Below are 18718 nucleotides of genomic sequence, written 5' to 3'. Positions count from 1 at the left end.
GTCTCTGTTCTTGGATGATGAAGTCAAAGGGCTGCACTGGATTATAGATGCTGTTCCCTCCCGTTAAAATGCCCTTCGAGGGGGGATGCTCATCAAGAGAGACATTTATGATGCATCCCTGACCTTAGCTCTCACTAACTTTCCATAGGTTCATTAAATCCAAGTTTGCAGTCCTTCTGAAAGGCAGACATGGCTCTTAAGTCATCAATGGTCCATTTTTAACCCACCCAAAATCAATGACGGATCATCTCCCTATTGACAGCTTCTCATTGTCCTACCATGGAGAAAACTTTCCGCCTTGTCAAGACACCTATATGTCTAGCATACCTTGAAGTGCCACGCCGAATGCAGAATCATGAGTAGAATTTTCAGAACCTTAACATGTTTTTTAAAAACAAACTTTATAATTATTCCAAGGATTAAAAATTCTCACTTAAAAAAATGTCTATTAAAAACAACTTCAAGATCCTAGCTAAGAAGCCAGAGACCCCTTTCCTTCTGAGAAATGTTTCCTAGTGTGTACTTCTAATGGAAGTTAGAGAGGAAAAGAAAAGAAAGGGGAGATATGCAGAGTAGGTAAAAGGAAATGAGGGAGAGGAAAGGGGAAACACTGGAAAACTACACTGACACAGTAGGGTGGTTATACTGTGTGCATGTGCCTGTGTGAAGGAATGAATGCCCACCATCATGTACTACCATAGTGCAATTTTGTACTGTTTCAGCAGTTAAAGGCAGTGCATCTTTCCAGAGGACCATCACTAGATAAATGGACGGGATCTGCAAGCCAGCCCGCCTTTGTTATCTAAGGACAAGCTATTGGTGACAACATGTGCTGGGGACGTGCACTCCGTCTCTCCCAGGCATTCTTCTCACCTCTCCCTTGCTGCTGGAGACAGCGCAGGGCTGCTCACCTTTACCTGACTCAGCTCCTGTCAGTCACTGGGACGTGGGGGATTTCTCCTTCACTGGATCACACCCAGCTCTGCTGACTCATTCAAATCTGGACAGCATTTATCCAGACGCTGCATGGACAGCACCCCCTCCTTCTTGGTCCCCGGCACTGTATGTTACATTTTGATGACTATAGCACAGACTCCTGAAGTCCTCAGAAGGTTCCATTTTGCATGCAGATTCCATTGCTGGCCCAGATACACCTGCATCCCATGGTCAGGAAGAATATATCCTCTTAAGTCTTCCCCAGAATGAAGCTGTCCTTCACTCTGTCTGTTCAGGGGAGGAGGAGATGAGCAGGGAAAGGAAACACTCACAGCCTCAGATAAAACAGAGTCTCCTGTCCATTCCCAAATGTCCCTCTTTTATCCTTTGTGTGCACTGGTCAACTACAAACTATATGCTTCCTATCCTAACTGGATTTTTCATACCTGCCAGCATGACAGAGTGTATCTATTGAACATTATAATTCCAACTTCTAATGCCATTCAAGTTTCCAGCAAACAACGTATTTTAAAATCTCACTCTTGTGGAAACAAACAATGAGCCTCACCAAGAAACAACACAATCCTGAACCAGGAGCCTAACATACCCTTCCCTACACTGCAGCAAACAGATGATGCACTGAAGCTACATCTCCAACTCTAGACAAGGAAGATGGTAGGACCAGCAACGGTAGCCCCTGTTCAAAATCTGCCCTACAGACTGTTTTCGTAAGACTTACAAGCTGGGAATAGGTTTACTTTTTGAATAGGTTAAAAAAATAAATAAGCAATAAGCATATTGCCCTAATAATGAGCTAGGGCTTCCTGAATTCTTCACTTTTTTATCTTTTCAAGACCCTGGGGACATCAGATACGCTTCCTGGAGTCTATAAACATACAGTTCCACCACTGCCTGTGTTGTGTTTGGGGTGTAAAGTTTCCCCAGAGATTCGTGCATTAAATGCTTGGTCTCCATGCAGCAATGTTCAGAGGAGGGGCTCTGATGTCATCAATGGATCAAATTTCCCCTCTTCTTCCCAGTGGATTAAGGTCATAGCTGATGGTAGGTGGTGGGGCCTGGTTGAAGAAGTGTCTCACTAGGGGCATCCTCTGGAAGGGTATTTCTTGTCCCTGGCCCCTTCCCTCTCCCTGCTTCCTGTTTGCCATGAGGTGAGCAGTTTCCTCTGCCATGTCCATCTGCCATGATGTGCTTCCCACACACACGTGCCCAGAAACCATGAAGTCAGCCGTCCATGGACTGAAACTTGGGAAACCATAGATCAAAATAAATCTTTCCACAGGCATTTTCTCAGTGAGAGCTGACTTACATAACCTGTGCCTTAATGATATGTTTGGGTTTTGCCGATTCATAGGAGAAAGATCCTTTGCAAGTGTTTCATGTGCTCAATAACAACCTCTGTCCTCCATTCTCTCCTGCTCTCACTGTACTCAGGCTTCCATGCCCAGCACACCACCAAAACACTCTAGCTATCATGATGAATGAACCCTGTTGGCCATTCCAGCCTCGGTCCTCATCAAACTTCAGTTCTCAGCACCCATGTGAAAGAGTCTTTCCCCCTTTCTTCCAAATTTCCTTCCTTGGTTTCTTGGTAATTGCTCTCTCCTGTTTCTCTGCTTTCTATTTGATTACTCTAGTGAGCTCTTCACTACCTCCTCTGCTTCCATAGTTCTAAATATGGGAGTATCCTAGACATTGCTTCTCCTCTAACTTTCTATCTACAGTCCTGCCTGGAGGGTCTCGTTTTGTCTTAAGGGTTCATACAGCATGTGTACTCTGAGAACTCCCAGCATCTCTCCCAAGTAGCAGAACTGTCGACAGAGTTCCTGGGGGACTTATCACCACCTTCCATAGGCATCACGAACTTACTAGATCCCCAAACGTCCCCGCATCTCCAACACATCTTCCTCTCTTCTCTGGTCTTGCTTGTTCACAAAAAGGACTCTGTCTTTGCTCCGGACATTCATACCCAAACCTGCACTTTTCCTCTTGCTTATACTCTGTATCAGTGGCCAAACTCTGTCTAGTCTACCTTCCGAGAACCCCTTTCTCAGGCCACCTTTCAACACCTTCATCACGATTTCTGTAGCTCAGATCTCAGCTGTCTTGCCTGGGTTATACGAACACTGTCCTGACTCCTTTTCCTGCTTCTAGGTTTACCCCTAGAGTCTGTTCTCATAATTGAAATAACCTTTTTAAAATACAAGCCAAATCCTGTTAATTGTGTCACTGGAACTTCCCACAAACTGCAGAATAAAAGTGAAACTCCTCATTGCAGCTTGTGCGGTACAGTATCAAGTGACCTGGCCCCTGCTCTCTGGAGGCCCTGCCAACTGCTCCTCACCATTCCTCCTGCCAGAGCTTCTGCCCTGGGATTTCCTGACTTCTTACTGGACACTCTTCCCACTCCCAGTCATACTCTTGACTCCTTCCCTTGCTTGTTCTCTAAACCAATGCCACCTCTGCTCCCTCTCCCATCCTGCCCTACTATTTACAATTTTTTTTCAAATTAGATACTCATGTGCTATATTTAATACTGACTCTCACACCAGAGTGAAAGGACTAGGAAAACAGAAAATGTGGTTTCTCAGCTCTGTTATTCCATAAAGTAGATGCTCAACTTGTATGACAAAAATCAGAAGGAAGGATGGAAGGAAGGAGAAATACCAGAGGTAAATAGCAAGTCAGCATGAATGAGTTCAAGAAACTGTCTGCCCTCTGAATCCTTCTCAACACAAATTCACCTTGAACATCGCCTCCTTACTCAAGTCTTCCCTAAACACCATATCCAAAGGAACACTGCCCTCCCCAGCCATTCTTTACCGCTTTGGCCTGTTTTAGTCTCCTCTGGACACATCTCTCTCTGAAAAGATCTTCTGATCATCTTCTCTCAGTAGCATGTGAGATTCAGGAGAGCGCTGACCTTGTTCACTGTCCCCAGGGCCACCCAGAGTTGATAAGTATAAACACAAGTGGACTGAACACATGAATGAATCCATCAATCAGTAGTCCACTGGGCAGATCACCGCAGTGCACTGGAGCAACCGGAGGGCACAGGACAGGAACAAGTGCAGCACGTCAGAAACACACGCGCACAGGAAGGTTGGAGAACAGAAGGCAGCCTCACCCCGCCTTCCCCTACCTTCCACAGTGATATGGAGTTGACACTTTTTAACCCTGGGAGGGTCAGGCAACCCTCCATCTGCTGGTTTCTCTGAGACTGGCTCTCTAGTCTTGCTCCCGGTGTGAGGGCCCCAAGCTTGGAGCCAGGCTGGCAGATGTTCTAGCAGGGACCCAGATGGTGCTCAGGGATGCGTCTAGAATCTCCAATCAGTCCTGGCTGTGGCTCATCTCTGTTACCTGCTTTGATCTGAAATGCTTCTGATGGATTACCAGAATGAACACGGCCAGAGGCCTGTCTAGGGGTCAGACTAGAGGTTTTGCCTTTTTGTGGAAATGTACCCGTACCCAGCTGTCAGTCCAGAGACTTGAATTTGCATAAAGGATGTTGATAAACAAATAAGCTCATTAGAAAACCAAGACAAGGGTAATCACTCTAACCCAGCTGCCTGGTGAACTAAAGATATCATGTCACCCCCATTCCTCATGTCTAGTACAGTGGCAGGGCTGCAGGACACAATGGTTTAGGGGGACACTGTACAAACTTCACAGAACTATGTTCTCATTACAGCCTTTGTGAATAGTGTCCCCTGGCATTGTGCAGGACACAACCTGCGCCACCCTATATTTTGATCCAGAGGGGGCACATGAAGGAGTGCAGTAAATTTTGCTGAATAAATGAGGATACTGTAAACCTAGGAGACTCAGCCGCTATATGGAAACACTCTTGGCTAGCCACTAGGCAGGTGAATGAGACCTGAAGGAGCCACATCTTTTCAGTATAGAGTTGGAAAGAATTAGGGCCAAAAGCTCCTGGGACATAAAGGATCTGCTAACTTCCTGAAGTTATAGACCCCTGCGCCTACATAACCGGTTTCATAGAGTGAGTTCCAGGAAGGTAGGAAATGTGACGCCCCGCTTTGTAACTGACTTTTATTGATATATTCCTGCTGTGGACTGTGTCACTGATATAACTCTAGAAGCTCTAACAAACTGCATGTGTTTATGAAACCCCCATCTGGCTTCACCACCCTGCATGTCTCACCGTCATGCGGTCCAAGGGGACATTCTACAGCAGAAATCAACCTCCTTAAGTGTCTCCTCTAGTTCAGAGACATTCCAAAGCCCAAGTGTCCTTGGCTCCCCCACTGATACATTCCCTACCATCCTCCACACTCTACACAGCTCTGTGCTCCACAGGATCTCTTGCCCCACTGGGCATCTCCTCCCTGGCTGTTCCCTATCGTTCCCTCGTGGTACACAGATTTCCACTTGAAGGCCACCTCCTCCAGGGAAACCTCCAGGTCCTGTAAAACACAATCGCCGCCCCCCCCACCTTTATTCTGCCCATTTCTTCCTCTCATCTCTTATTTATTTACACACAGTCTCTCTTTTCTGTAGAATGCCGTGTCCATGAAGGCAAGGGATTGTCTTATTCTGTCCCTGGCACCTACAAAATAACTTGGTACCTACTTGACTTTCAATAAATAGTAGTGGGACAGACGAAAGAATGAATGTTTTTTACTTGGAAAATGTAAAAAAAAAAAAAAAAAATACTGAACTAGACAGATCCACAAAATCACTGGAATAAAACTGTGACAACAAAACAATTCTTTCACTCTTTTCTGTTTATCTGAATCTTGCTTTTAAAAAGGAAGGAAAAATCCTGTGGGGCAGTTGCCAGAAGCAATGAGCTCATCAGAGTGGTATTTTAAATTCAGAAGTGTTATTGGTGAATTCCTGCAGAGACATGTGGGGTTTAAAACATGCTCTATCTATTCTGTGTATCCAAGAAGCACTTCTGTGCTCTTATTTATAGTATTGCATGAATACACATGGGAACCCCACTCTCTAGTCCTAGAATTGAAGCCACTGGCCTGCTCAGGGTTCCTGGGGTTTAAACTATTCCTCTGCAGAGTACAGGGCAGGGTTGTTGATAGAATTTCTTTTCCTCGCCCTGAAAATGTTGAGCACACAGACGTGAAGCTGATGAGGGAAGACCAAGGGGTCTTTTTTGTTGTTGTTTTTAAAGTACACATTATCCCTGAAGAAATTTTGAATATTCAAGGTAGGAGATGAGGATGTCAATACTGCTAATAAGAATATCTGATCTTTGTCAAATACTTACTGTATATCAGATGCCATTTTTGAGTAATTTACATGGAATTAATAAATTGATCCTTTCAAAATATAAATCATAAATCAGATAATTTTGCAGCTCCACATGAAACCTCTGAAGTATTCCCATTGCACTCAGTTTGATTCCACATAAAATGGTGCACAGTTCCCAGTCCATCCACAGGAGTCTCTTATTTTCCTCATTGCTCACAGCCCTCGCTATTATTTTCCAACATTTCTGACATGCTTCTGTCTCAGAACCTTTGCATGTGCTGGTCTCTCTACCTGGACTGCTTTTGTTCTAGGTCTCCTCATGGTTTTTGCTTAGTGTCCTTTATTATGTCCTTTGTGAGCAGCTGTTCACAAATGCCGAGTGTCTTCCCCTTCCTCTCCTTTTTACTTTTTCTATGCAATTGGCCCCCTCTGACATTCTCTATATTGTTCCTTTATTTATTTAAAGGCTGGCTGTCTTCCCGGTACTAAAATATGGACTGGGAAATTCATCTGTATTACTTCTTGCTGCTTCCTCCTTCTTCCCCATTTACAACAGTGCCTAGGGTTGGGAACACAGACACACAGACATACGCGCGAGCGCGCATGCATAAATAAAATGAACTAACTCATCCACTTCTCATAACCTTATGATATATACTACTGTTTTCCTCATTTTACAAATAACAAAACTGAGGCACAGAAAGATCAAGGCTAAAAGATACAACCACTTCTGTTGTCACTGTCCATATCTCAAGAGCATGGTGCTTATGAGGGACAGGTCCTAATCAGCCATGTTCTTTGTCCCTTTCTGGCTCTGAGATGCAAGGAATGTCAGTTCACCTCTCTGAAAGTCCCTGTTTTCTCATCTACATAGGGATGATGTTAGTCCCTATTCAGAATTGATAAGGAATTTCAATGTCCCGCCTTCTGATTGACACACAGAGTATTCAGTGATTGGTGTCCAAGATGCTATGGTTTGTACCACCATCTTAATTTGTTCCAGGTGGCATATCATACAGAAGTTCTGCCAGGCACTTAACCATTTCCCTTAAGCCCTGATAGAGACATTCTGATACCTCCATCTTCGAAATGCTTCCGATTTACTCGCTGTCTTAAATACCCAGAATTGGAACAACTCCCTTCTTTCTGAAAGAAATGCCACCTTCTCACAATTCATAAGAATGATGAATACAAAGGGAAAGTAGAGCTGCACTTGTATGTGTCCTCCAGTTTCCCTGGCCACATCCACGAGAATTTACAAGATAGGTGAGACTGCAGCCATCAAGAGAACAAGTCCCTTTTAAAAGGGAACCCTAGTCTAGAGCTCATCAGGGGCTGTTGGCATTGCTGTGAACAAATCAGGGCGAGATGCACCAAGAGGATTAATGTGCATATTGCATTCATCAAGCACTGCTTCCTGAAACTCTGAAAAGGAAAGGATCAGAAACAGAAGGAGCTGGAAAGCAAGGTCCTGGGTTCAACTGCACCAGCCTGTGATGAACTGTGTCAGAAGCCACAATGCAAGGGAGCCTGAGGTGCTGGGACCTATTCCCCGTGAATTCACAGAATGACAGACGTAAAAAACTAAAGAAATCTGAACTGCACAAAGAAACAGCAGTACTTGCTCAAAAGTCATCCATTTCCCATAGGTTCTAGTATATGGTACAAATTTCCCTCCTTAAAGATTTTATCATTTTAGACCAAGAATCTCCACTTCCCTTCACCTCTCACTATCACTGAGTATTACTAGTTGTTTAATTTATTTATTTGTTTATTTATTTATTTGGACCCTTGATTCAAGCCTCTTGGGCTCTAAGAAGAGTTCATATGCTGTTCCAGTTGTGATGTTGGCAAGGAGGTGATAATGATAGTATCAATGGGAAACCACTGGAAGGGCTGTTAAAAACAGAATGATGTATTCCCAAGTTTTGGGGGGCCTGAAGGCATGTACAAGCACTTAAAAATAGTTTCTTCAATAATATGGGCCATTCTGAAAAAGGAGAGTGTTTTAAAACTCTCATAGAAAATCTTGCTCAATAGTAGTAGGCACTGGAGGAAAAAAATAAAAGTATCATTATGGGGAACAAAAACCTTTCATATTTGCAGTTGCTGGACATCTACCCAGCAGGGTTTTTTAAGACCTCTACAATGCGAGGCCTTGGATCAAAAACTCATGGCTGGTTATCAGCCAAGAAATCAATGGGAACATCAAGCTGAATGGGAGCACACAAACAGAGAGACAGTTTTCATTTTCAGACACCGGAGGACCTGTTACAAACACCAGCGCTTCTGCACCAGGCGGGCTGATTGTCAGTGCCGCCATTAAGGATTCATTTCTGTACATTTTCTTTTCCTAACAGCTGTCGTGGGAAACTGAATTTCAATAACAAAATAAAATTATAGCCCTTTCTGTTCCCAAAGCCCTTCATTAGAACCTAAAATTCAGTGCATTTGCTTACCCATCATCCACAGAGCTCTGAGCCCTGGAATAAGTTGGGGAATCCCCTTCTTCCGTGGCCATTTCTGGAATTTTCAGTTCAATGACTGAGTGTTTGGCTTCTTTTTTTTTTTTTGTCCTAAATTTTCATCACTGAGACAACTCAAGTTTCTAACCTGTTCTCTTCTATACTGTAACTAGGTAGCGCCTCAATTTAGAAACCAATCCAAAGGTTTATAAATAAGCATTGATCCCGACTACTTTTTACCCATTTAGGATATGGGAGAAAAAAAAAAAGAAGAAGAACTGCATATCAAACTTCACTACACAAATCAGAAATATCTGGTGGTTCCTTGTATCAAAAGTCTCCTTAAAAAAACAGATAATGATCAAATTTCCGGGTTAAAACTAAACATTCCATTCATGTGGCATTTGGTCTGCACCAGACAGCAGCCCTGACTTTCTCAAGAATTCAACTTGGCCATGGTGTCCCAACCTGGTCATTTTGACCAAGCACTGGGAAGGTTACCCAAGGAAACACAACGGGATTGAGAGAACTGGAAGCAGATTTAGCCAGCCTAAATATCTGCTCTAATCATTACAAACAGATCTATGGCTTTGGGTCTTGCCTGTTAGCCAGAATCTCTCAGGTGTGAACAACTGCCTCTTCCATAAATCGGGTCTCTGGAAACAGTATAAGCTCCTTCTAAAACTATTCCCTAAAATGAGCTCACATCAAACTTAAAAGTGAAGATGACAGAGCCTGCAGCATAGGACTTTCTGTCTCAGTCATTCAGTTGTCCTCCATTAGCTGTGAGGTTCCTCCTCCAGCTATAGAAACACTTGAGAAACTAGAGCAAGAACTAACTTTGTGGCATTAACTAGTTGTCTACATTGTTTGCTACAGAATTCTATCCACACTGCCCTCCAACTATTTATGTCGCCTTCCATTTCTCAATACCCTCAGGCATATTTGCATGGAACACATTTATTTGAGACTGTTGACTTCCTGATGCTTTATGACCAAACATAGTCCAACTTGGAGAGTCAAACACAGGGTAGCAACCCAAGACTCAGGTTAAGCTGGGCCAACTGAAAGTGTGTAACTCCATTAAAGATGGTGTATGTCATAAATGCTCAAGATCCAAGTGCCAGTCATTGGAGGACAAAAATCCAGAGACCCTTGATGTTCAGAAGAAACAACCACTATGACCACATACTAAGACCACCTAAAATGAGGAAGGTTGCATAAGGACAGTATGTCTACTAAGTTTAAAAAAACAAAACAAAACTTTAATTCCAGGAAGCCAAGAGAGCTCCCCTCAACAAGGACAATATATATATATATCCCAAAGGTATGCCCTCAGGGATCTACCTCCTCCAGCCACACCCTACCTGCCCACAGTCACCACCCAGTTAATCCATTCAGGTGGATTCATGCACTGATTAGGTTAAGGCTCTCATAACCCAATTCTTTCACCTCTGAATTCTTTTAATCTCACAAGTGAGTCTTAGGGGGACAACATGATATTTGTGATTTCTTGTGCTTTAACACAAGTTCTTTCTGAAAAATAAGAAGTGGTAAAAGACAAAGAAGAGATTTTGTTGGATAATCGTAATTCTATTTACTGGTGGGTGCTGGGTCCTGGCATCTGGGTGTATCTCTGTTCAAACCTTGGATGACTGCGGTCTGTTTTCACATAGAAAGGTATTTCTTATTCTAGCTCAGTTCAGTCTCACACAGGCTCTTCTTGTCTTTTACCTGGTTTAGGCAGCTTTTTCACTGCTGTGACTAAAGGATCTGACCAGAACAACTATAGAGGAGGAATAGTTTATTGAAGGGCTCATAGTTTCAGAGATCTTACTTCATAGAAGTCCACCTCCATTCCTCAGGGCTCGAGGGTGAGGCTGAGCATCATGGCGGGAGAGTGTGGCAGAGGGAAGCAGCTCACATCACAATGGTCAGGAAGCACAGAGAGACTCCACTCTCCAGATACAAATATATACCCAAAGCCAGGGCCCAATTACCACCTCCTCCAGCCACACCCTACCGCTTCAGTTACCACTCAGTTAATCCCTATCAGGGGATTAAATCACTGATTGGGTTAAGACAGTCACAATCCAGTCATTCCTCCTCTGAACCTCCGTGTACTGTCTCATGCCTGAGCTTTTGAGGGACACCACAGCTAAACCATGACACCTGCTGAACTAGCTATCTGGCTAAACAATGGACTAAGATGGTGAAGTTGACTGTCCCTGAAATTAACTGATGCTTCCTGGCAGGGGAATGGAAGACTGTGCCATCCCACCATTCCCTAAGCAGACTTTCACACAACTGCTTCCAGAGAGCCATTTAGAGGGGAGCTTAGTGATGGCCAGAAACACAGCAGTCAACAGACAGGAGATGGTTTCATGTGGATAGACAGAACCATACAGCAGGAACAAGACCCAGTGTGCCTGTCTGTTCCAGCAAGGGGCCACAATGACCTCAGCAAAAGCCACACACTAGGGCCTTTCCCCCACTGTCTTCAGAAGCAAGAAGCATGTTCTTAGCAACCATTCTAGATAGAGAAAATAAGAAATTTTTTCTTAAAATATCAGTGCATGTGTGTGAAAATGTGAACATGCATGGAATTGTGAGTACCATCTATCAGACTGTTGTCAACAACTGTCAACAGTGACTTGCCTTCATTATGGTTTGAGTAAAGATTAAATATGGTCAGTGTGGGGGCTGAGGTTGTAGCTCATGGTATAGCACTTGCCTAACACATGTGGGGTAGTGGGTTCGATCCTCTGCACCACATAAATAACTGTGTTATCCCCATGTATGAGTATAAAAAAAAGTAGGCAATGGTATTTACAAAGTCCTAAACAACAAAAACAATCTGCAAGTAGTCTATTTAAATATCAAAACACAATGAAAGAGAAGGCAGTATATCCACATATTTGTCTAATGTTCAGGAAGTTCAAAACAGCTTTCAAACCTACTCTTACCATTTCTATTCCCTCAAAGTAATGTCATCTTTTGTCAATCTATTACAGCAAGTATTTCATAATTTTCCTGCCTCTAAGGTTCTTCTCCCCTAGCTCACCCCAAGGACTGGCCTTGTAATTTTCATTCCAAAATATTCTTATGTTAACATCCTATCCCTATTTATAAACTTCTGTTCACTCTCCGCAGCTTTGAGAGTAATGTCTGATGGCACTGTTGCCTCTGCTGTAGATTCCAGCCCCACAAAACCAGAGGGTGGTGAAAGTGCAACACAGAGATGAGCAGGCATAGTTCAACATGTGTATGAGGGTAACAGGCATTTCAGTTTACAACCTGTAGTATTTAAAATTACCGTGGCCCATCACACTGAAAAACGGTGACTCTTGTCAAAAGTCTAATTTGGGAATGAAATGTTGGAACTCATGCTGTTTTGAAACTTGCTCATAAAAGGAGGTCTTATTAATTTTTCATAAAAGGAGGTCTTATTAATTTTTATTATTACACTCTCTCACATCTTCAAGGGTCAAAAAAATCACATGGGTGCCCATCTGTCTTCTTTATGTGCCAAGAGTTGCAAACACTGCCTGCCACTTTTTCAAATGTGACATAATTTCTTACTAGATTGTCCTGTCACTTTGTCTGGCCTATTACATTCAGCCTGCTTGTCGCATTTCCTGTGGAGATCAAGGGGAATTTCCTCCTCTGGTGCCTGTCTCTAGTGGTACAAGTGTGGTATGTTTGATGCTATTTGATGTTTAATTAGAGACCTACACTGATCACTAGGTTGTGAGTTCCTAATATTCAAGAATCCTCATTTTTCACCCCTGTACCACAGTCCCAAACTAAGTATTAGAAGCAGAGTAGATGTTTTTAAGATTTTTAGTTAAGGTGCTGAAAGATCATGAGAATTTTAATCAAATAGTACAAAAACTAATATACTGCTTGTTGGGAAAAGTATAAATGGCAGCCGCACTCCAGAGAAAAACCCCAACATGGCGCCTAACGACCTCCTCTTCCTACTTTCCCCTTTTTCTCACTGGCGCGAAAAGTTCCCGCCCGTGTGAACTCTCCCGCTGGCGCCAATTTCAAAATCTCCCTGGTGGGGAACCTTAGCCCCAATAAGAACTAATTCCTGGGCTCCGGACCTGATATCTGGATGAACTTACCAATAAACGGGTGGCCTGCCATTTATCTAAGCCCTGCCATCTCCCCTTGGATCTATATAAAAACACAGCCTTTTGCAATAAAATTGGAATTCTCCCAGTGAAGTGTCTTTGCGTGGAGAATTCTTTCACTGCTCCCTAAGAAAACTCCTTTCTGAATGGCCCTTGGCCAGTTTAACAAAAGAGGTTTATATAATCAGGGACAAAATTTAGACAAAGTAAAGCATACTCTGTTTCCCTAACTATTCTTTAGCTTTAAGTAGATTTTTTTTTTCTTTTTTTGGGCGGCAGGGGCAGGGGTGGTTACAAGGGATTGAACCCAGGGTTGCTTAACCAGTGAGCCACATTTCCAGTTGCTTTTTATTTTGAGACAAGGTTGGTGTCTTGGATCTCTTGGATTACAGGTGAAACACAGCATGCTTGGCTAATTAGATTAATCTTAACTAAAGCTGTTTGTTTTCTCACAATGACAACAAACAGGTATCAAGGATCATTTGCTAGAACTCAAATTAAATCGAAAATGGCACATGAAATTCAAATTCCTTTCAGTTCTTATGTATTGGTAGCAGGTTGTTTTGACACAGTGATGAGAGACATTTCAAGACCACACCTGGGTTCTGGGGATTGACCAGTGATGCTAGACATGCACATGGAGGGACCAATGTTTACCTACCGCCGGGATCTGATCCCTCTATAAGGTTTAGTCAGGTTGACATTGTGTTTACACTTTGGGGAGTTCTCACTTTATGTGGAAAATGAGAAGATCTTTATCTTTTTTTCCTATTTTCTCAAGAAATACTTGTGAGAAACATCCAAAGCTGCCTGTCTTCTTGCTATTTCTGGTTCCAGGGCCAAAGCCTTGGTCCAGTTCCGGCTTTTTAATGTCATGAATGTAAGCCATGGGGTTGATACACCACTAGGCCCTTCTAATCCTTGCCTTTCTCTTTCATCATGGATAGTGCCTTTCTGATCTCCTGCTGCCTTGATCTCTGAAGTCCCATTTTCTTGGGATGGGAATTAATTTATTGATAAAGACTCTCAAAGAAGAAATCAAGGAAATATTTATAGGATATCCTCTGTGGGAAGAACATGTTTACACAGATTTTTTTTTTTTTAAGTATGGTTGGCTTCCCCTGGCATTTTTCCAGCACAGTTGTTTAAAAATGTGGAGTTCTATGCCCTATTCTAGCTCTGTTTAATCAGTTTGGGGACGGCATACATGCAATGATTTTTTTTAAAACAAATTCTTCAATGGATTAATGGGCACCACTTTGAGATCCTCTGAGTTAAGGACTTGGCACTGGTTCAGAGATTGACCACCACAGTGTTTTACTTCTGCCATTTAATAGGATAATGCTCCAGAGGAAAACCAAAGGGTCCTATTACTTCAGTCCCATAACACCCCTGGTTCTGTGGACCTCCCCCTTGAGCCCACTACTCTTCTGCAGCAATTTTTCCTGACCCTCCCTTGCTCAATTTTTCCTGACCCTCCCTTATCCAAATAACCACAGGCTGCATTCACAGAAGACCTCTGAGAACCCCGGATCCCATCCCTTGGGGTCAAGTTGTGCAAAGCTGGCTTTCCAGCCCATATGGAAGAAATAGACAATCCTGCACAGCTGGAAGAAATAGACAGTCCTGCAGTCTGAGAAATGTAGTGTGAAGCAAGCTCCTCACAGAGTGAATCAACACAAACTAGGACAGCCACAGGGTCACAGGGTGATCTTATGAGCAAAAGTGATGGACACGTGGCTGTACTGGCTTATTGTGAGGATGGCCTTAGGCCTGAGCGTAAGCAACTCCATTTTAAAAACTCCAGTTTGAAACCGGCAGTCTCACCAGGCAACAGAGCCCTCCAATATGGCCCCCAAAAAGTTATTTTCCCCTCACCCTGATAGTGAAGCCCCTGGCAGGCTGCTCTCGCTTGATAAAAGGGAAAGGCGAGTAGATCAGGGTGAAGACCACCAGACCAGATGTTTCTGACCCCAAGGTAAAAATTATGTCACTGAGAATCCAGTGGTACCTTATAAGCATTGAAAAGGGGGTTCAAAGGCCCCCAAATTTAGTAAATAATAGAGCAAATGAACAGGGATTCAGCCAGCCGAAACAAGGTACACTCGAGCTGGAGAGCCTAATGAGGACCTGACATCCCATCACTTGTCATCGTTCCTGATCCTCTGCAGTATCCTCCTCACCGCTTTCAAACTCTACTGCCTGTCTGTAAGAAACTGATGTGACTCCATTTTTGAGAAACCAGCTTCTACCTCAAGGCCTGTCCTAAAGGAAGGGGGTGTGACCCTTATTCTGGGAAAAACCCACAGAACACTCCTAGGCACACACCCACCCTGCTGAGTTGTTTGTCTGTAAATAACAGGAGAGATCTGTGGTACCAGGTGTCCCTGACTCAGTTAAGCTAGATGAGGACCCATAGCAACCCCCCAGCAACCTCCAATCATCCTGAGACAGGGAAAATACCTGGGATGCCAGATGACCCCCCCAGTAGTTTATGGTGGTTGATAACATGTTGGGAAACCATGTAGTTTAGCACATACACCCCTCGTGGCCTAAACCAATCAGTTCAAAGGATTCCCCCTCTTGTACTAACCAATCACCCCTACCCAACTTGTTCCCGCCAGTGAATGGGCTAATCAATGTTAAGAGTTGTTGTTTGATTTTCCCGAGGTATGGAATGATTTGCTGTGTGATGTTGTGATTGCATAGAGTATCCCCCCCAAAACCCATAAAACCTCACTGGGACCTCTGTGAGTCCAGGCTTCAGCTTGCAATAAAGACTCTTGTGTGACTGCATCGGATTCGGCTCCTGGAGGTCTATTGAGGTCCCACGAATATGGCATTACATCTGGACCTTGGTGAGAGCCACAACTTCTCCCTACCACCCTCTCCTCAACCGGTCGTCCACTCCACACCAGGAAAAGCCTGCCTTGATCATGGCAATCTGACTGAGTGTGCATCTGCTGGACATAAAGCCTAAGGCTTAAGACAGAGGGAATGTCTGTCATTAGCCTTTCATGATTAAGAGTGTTTTGCAGTGCTTAGAATTAATCTAGAATTGTTTGCTGTGAATTGATTATGTCTATTGCAGTGCCTAGCATTAAGGATTGTCATTTTTCTTGATTAAGAACCTATAGAGTGAAACTGTACTGAATAATTTGAGTGAATAAAGCATTGAAACAGGCGTGTGCACATTCTTTATTTCTCCCCTAAACTGCATACATCGCAATTTTGCCCCCTCGCCACACTTATCAAGAAAGTTCTCCAGAAAACAGCTGGCTGGAAAGCTGTGGATGGCTGGATCATCTATAGTTTCTCAGAATCTCCCAGGATAGCCTGTAACTTCCCTTCCTAAAGCAGACTTCTTTCCTTGTATGTATGACTCCCTGCCTGGATCAACCACACAGGCCAAGCCTCCACTTTCCACAGAAAACACTCTAGTCCTTCAGTAGTGTCAAGATATAATAAACACACAGTGCCACACCACCCCTGATCAGCCAGCTCCTCCTGTGATGCTGCTTCACCCGGTCTAGTGTCTTATTACATCACTACAGTCGCCACTTACAGATAATCCTGAAAACTGGTATCATGCTCCTAAAGCTCAAGTTCACACTTCCATTTCTGGTCCTGTTACAGGATCCCCATTCTAGGAGCCAAAGGTTATGAGTGACCAAGAAAGAAAGAAAAGTGGCTATGATCTCATGCATTCTCCGGAGCAAAAGCAAAATTAAATTTCCTGGGGTCTGACAATTAGCAAGAAAATAAAAACTTTGCTTATTCTTTCTGCTATGCTAAATAAACTCAACCAATGAGAACTATCCCTACCATAATCAAAGCAAATTCAATTTTCTGAAACAGTAAACAGTTATGAGTGAACTCACTGCCTAATCTTGATTTTCTCTGCTGAAGTGGAATTCTTCCATTTGAAATACTTAAACTGTTACATCTATATAAAAATGGAAAATGTGTGATCCTATAGTTTGCTAGCTTGGCCAAAAAAAAAAAAAAAAATGCCTTTTGCTGTCATCTCATTGCTTCACTTGGCAATTTGCCTCTTTTCACAGTTTAAATGCCAAGGTTTCATGTACACAGAGTGATATTTTTTAATTGATCGCTCATGCTTCTTTAGCCATATGCCTATCATTAGAGGGTGTGAATTTTCATATGATAATTCATTGCTCCCATTTGGCAATTCAGTACCTTTAATTGTGCCAGTCAACCATATAAAACATCATAACCTTTGGAGATTGTACAAAGAAAAAATGTGTTTTTTGAAACTCTGATATGAAAAGCATGCTGCTTGAAAACAGGTTTGTGTTTTCCACAGTCAATTGTATCAGCACCAGTGTCTTCTGGAAGAGCTGTAACTGGTGAATGCAATTCCTAGAACTTTGTATCATTTTCTGCTTTTTAAATATACATGTGACCTTATTGAAAAGATCTACAGTCATAATTAGAAATGAAATAAGAAATGTATTGTCAAATTAGTGCTACAAGACCCATCTATAAAACTACTGCTGATTGCCCAGTTTTATATTCCAAAACAATAAATGTGCAGGATGCAACTGTCTTTAACTTGCTTGATGGTGTGTATTTTGTTCTAGTAATAAATAATTATCTCCATAGACTTTGATGATGCCCATCACTCCCTCCAGAAAGTTCACTGGTCATCAACCTACCAGCATATGTGTATGCATGTGTGTGTGTTTTCTTTTCTATTGCATTTCCCTACATTAATCTATATTCTGTAATTCCCTTGACCTAGGGATCAAGGAAATAAAGTGAATTTCAAGGTGACTTAATAGACAATAAACAAACATTATGAATTTGAAACATACTATTGGAGCTTGCTATGCTTATTGAGCATATATCTTAGGAAAATCTTCTAAGACATTTCAGGACTGAAACTATAATCTGGAACGGTTGACTTTCCTTAGTTTCAGAATTCTGTGTAGTTTCACTGAAATACTCACTCAAAAAATGAAAGCACAGTTCCAACTTACAGCTTCTGAATCACACAATTTCAATAAAAGACATCCATTCAGTGAGCTAACCTGCTAAAAGCCATTCACTCTCTATATATGATATACAGGAGAGAGAGACAACCAACATCAGTCAACTAATTCCGGAAAGTACAGACTTTGGTACATTTTAAGACAGTCCAGCTTCAGCCTTCGTTTCTTCCCACTTGAGAGTCTAATCTCTAAACTTTTTAAAAGATTCATCCAAAATAACATGGGAAGAGACCAGACACCCAATGTCCTAGAGCACAATCTATAACGAGGCTCTCTCCTACATAAAGTATCAGGGACTCTAGATCTCAGTTCCAGCCTCAGTTGTACCAACCTGTCAGAACTCTTTATATCTATTGAAGGAACCCACATCTCATTAGATTAATCTCATTAGATGCAAAGGCACAAAACCATAGCCAAAAGGGGTAAGCACAGAAGTCAGATGCATACGAATCACATCAACTTTAGGAATGCCTAGATGACAGGCATGTCAAACCTGCACCTAACAAAACATTAATTGCATTAAAAATCAAGACGTTAGAGCTAATTTACAGATGTATAATTTGTTAGGATATGAGGGCCATATACCTTAACTGTACCTCAGACCAATGTATTAGAGCCTCCTGGCTTTCTAAACTTTGAACTTTCACAGCTCCTTCATGCCCTATCTCTCTCAGCTGGGAAATTCTCTCTGGCCTCACTGTAATTCATTTCCTCTGATTCATATGTATGCAGACATAAGGAGTCTAGGGAGAAATAACCACCGAAGTTCTCCTTCATTCACCCATCTGTCTATATTTTCTGCGTGTAGAACTAGAACACTCTTACTACAATGCGTAGCTTACATATCAGATCTCATCTCTAATGCGGCGGAGACAGCGACCCAGGGGAGAAGGCGGGTTTGGGGGGGGGGGGG

At 42.7% G+C, this 18718-nt stretch overlaps 1 protein-coding gene across 3 annotated transcripts in view; it reads right to left on the bottom strand.

The window, feature by feature from the left end:
* Positions 1 to 18718, bottom strand: part of Grm7 (glutamate metabotropic receptor 7) — an 839293-nt gene that overhangs the window by 106093 nt on the left and 714482 nt on the right. The gene's annotated exons all lie outside the window — the stretch shown is intronic.

The sequence above is a fragment of the Marmota marmota genome, unplaced genomic scaffold, assembly GCF_001458135.2.
Source record: "Marmota marmota marmota unplaced genomic scaffold, marMar, whole genome shotgun sequence".
Taxonomy (NCBI): Eukaryota; Metazoa; Chordata; class Mammalia; order Rodentia; family Sciuridae; genus Marmota; species Marmota marmota.
The sequence above is the reverse complement of the archived record's forward strand: the minus strand, read 5'-3'. Positions and strand labels throughout refer to the sequence as shown.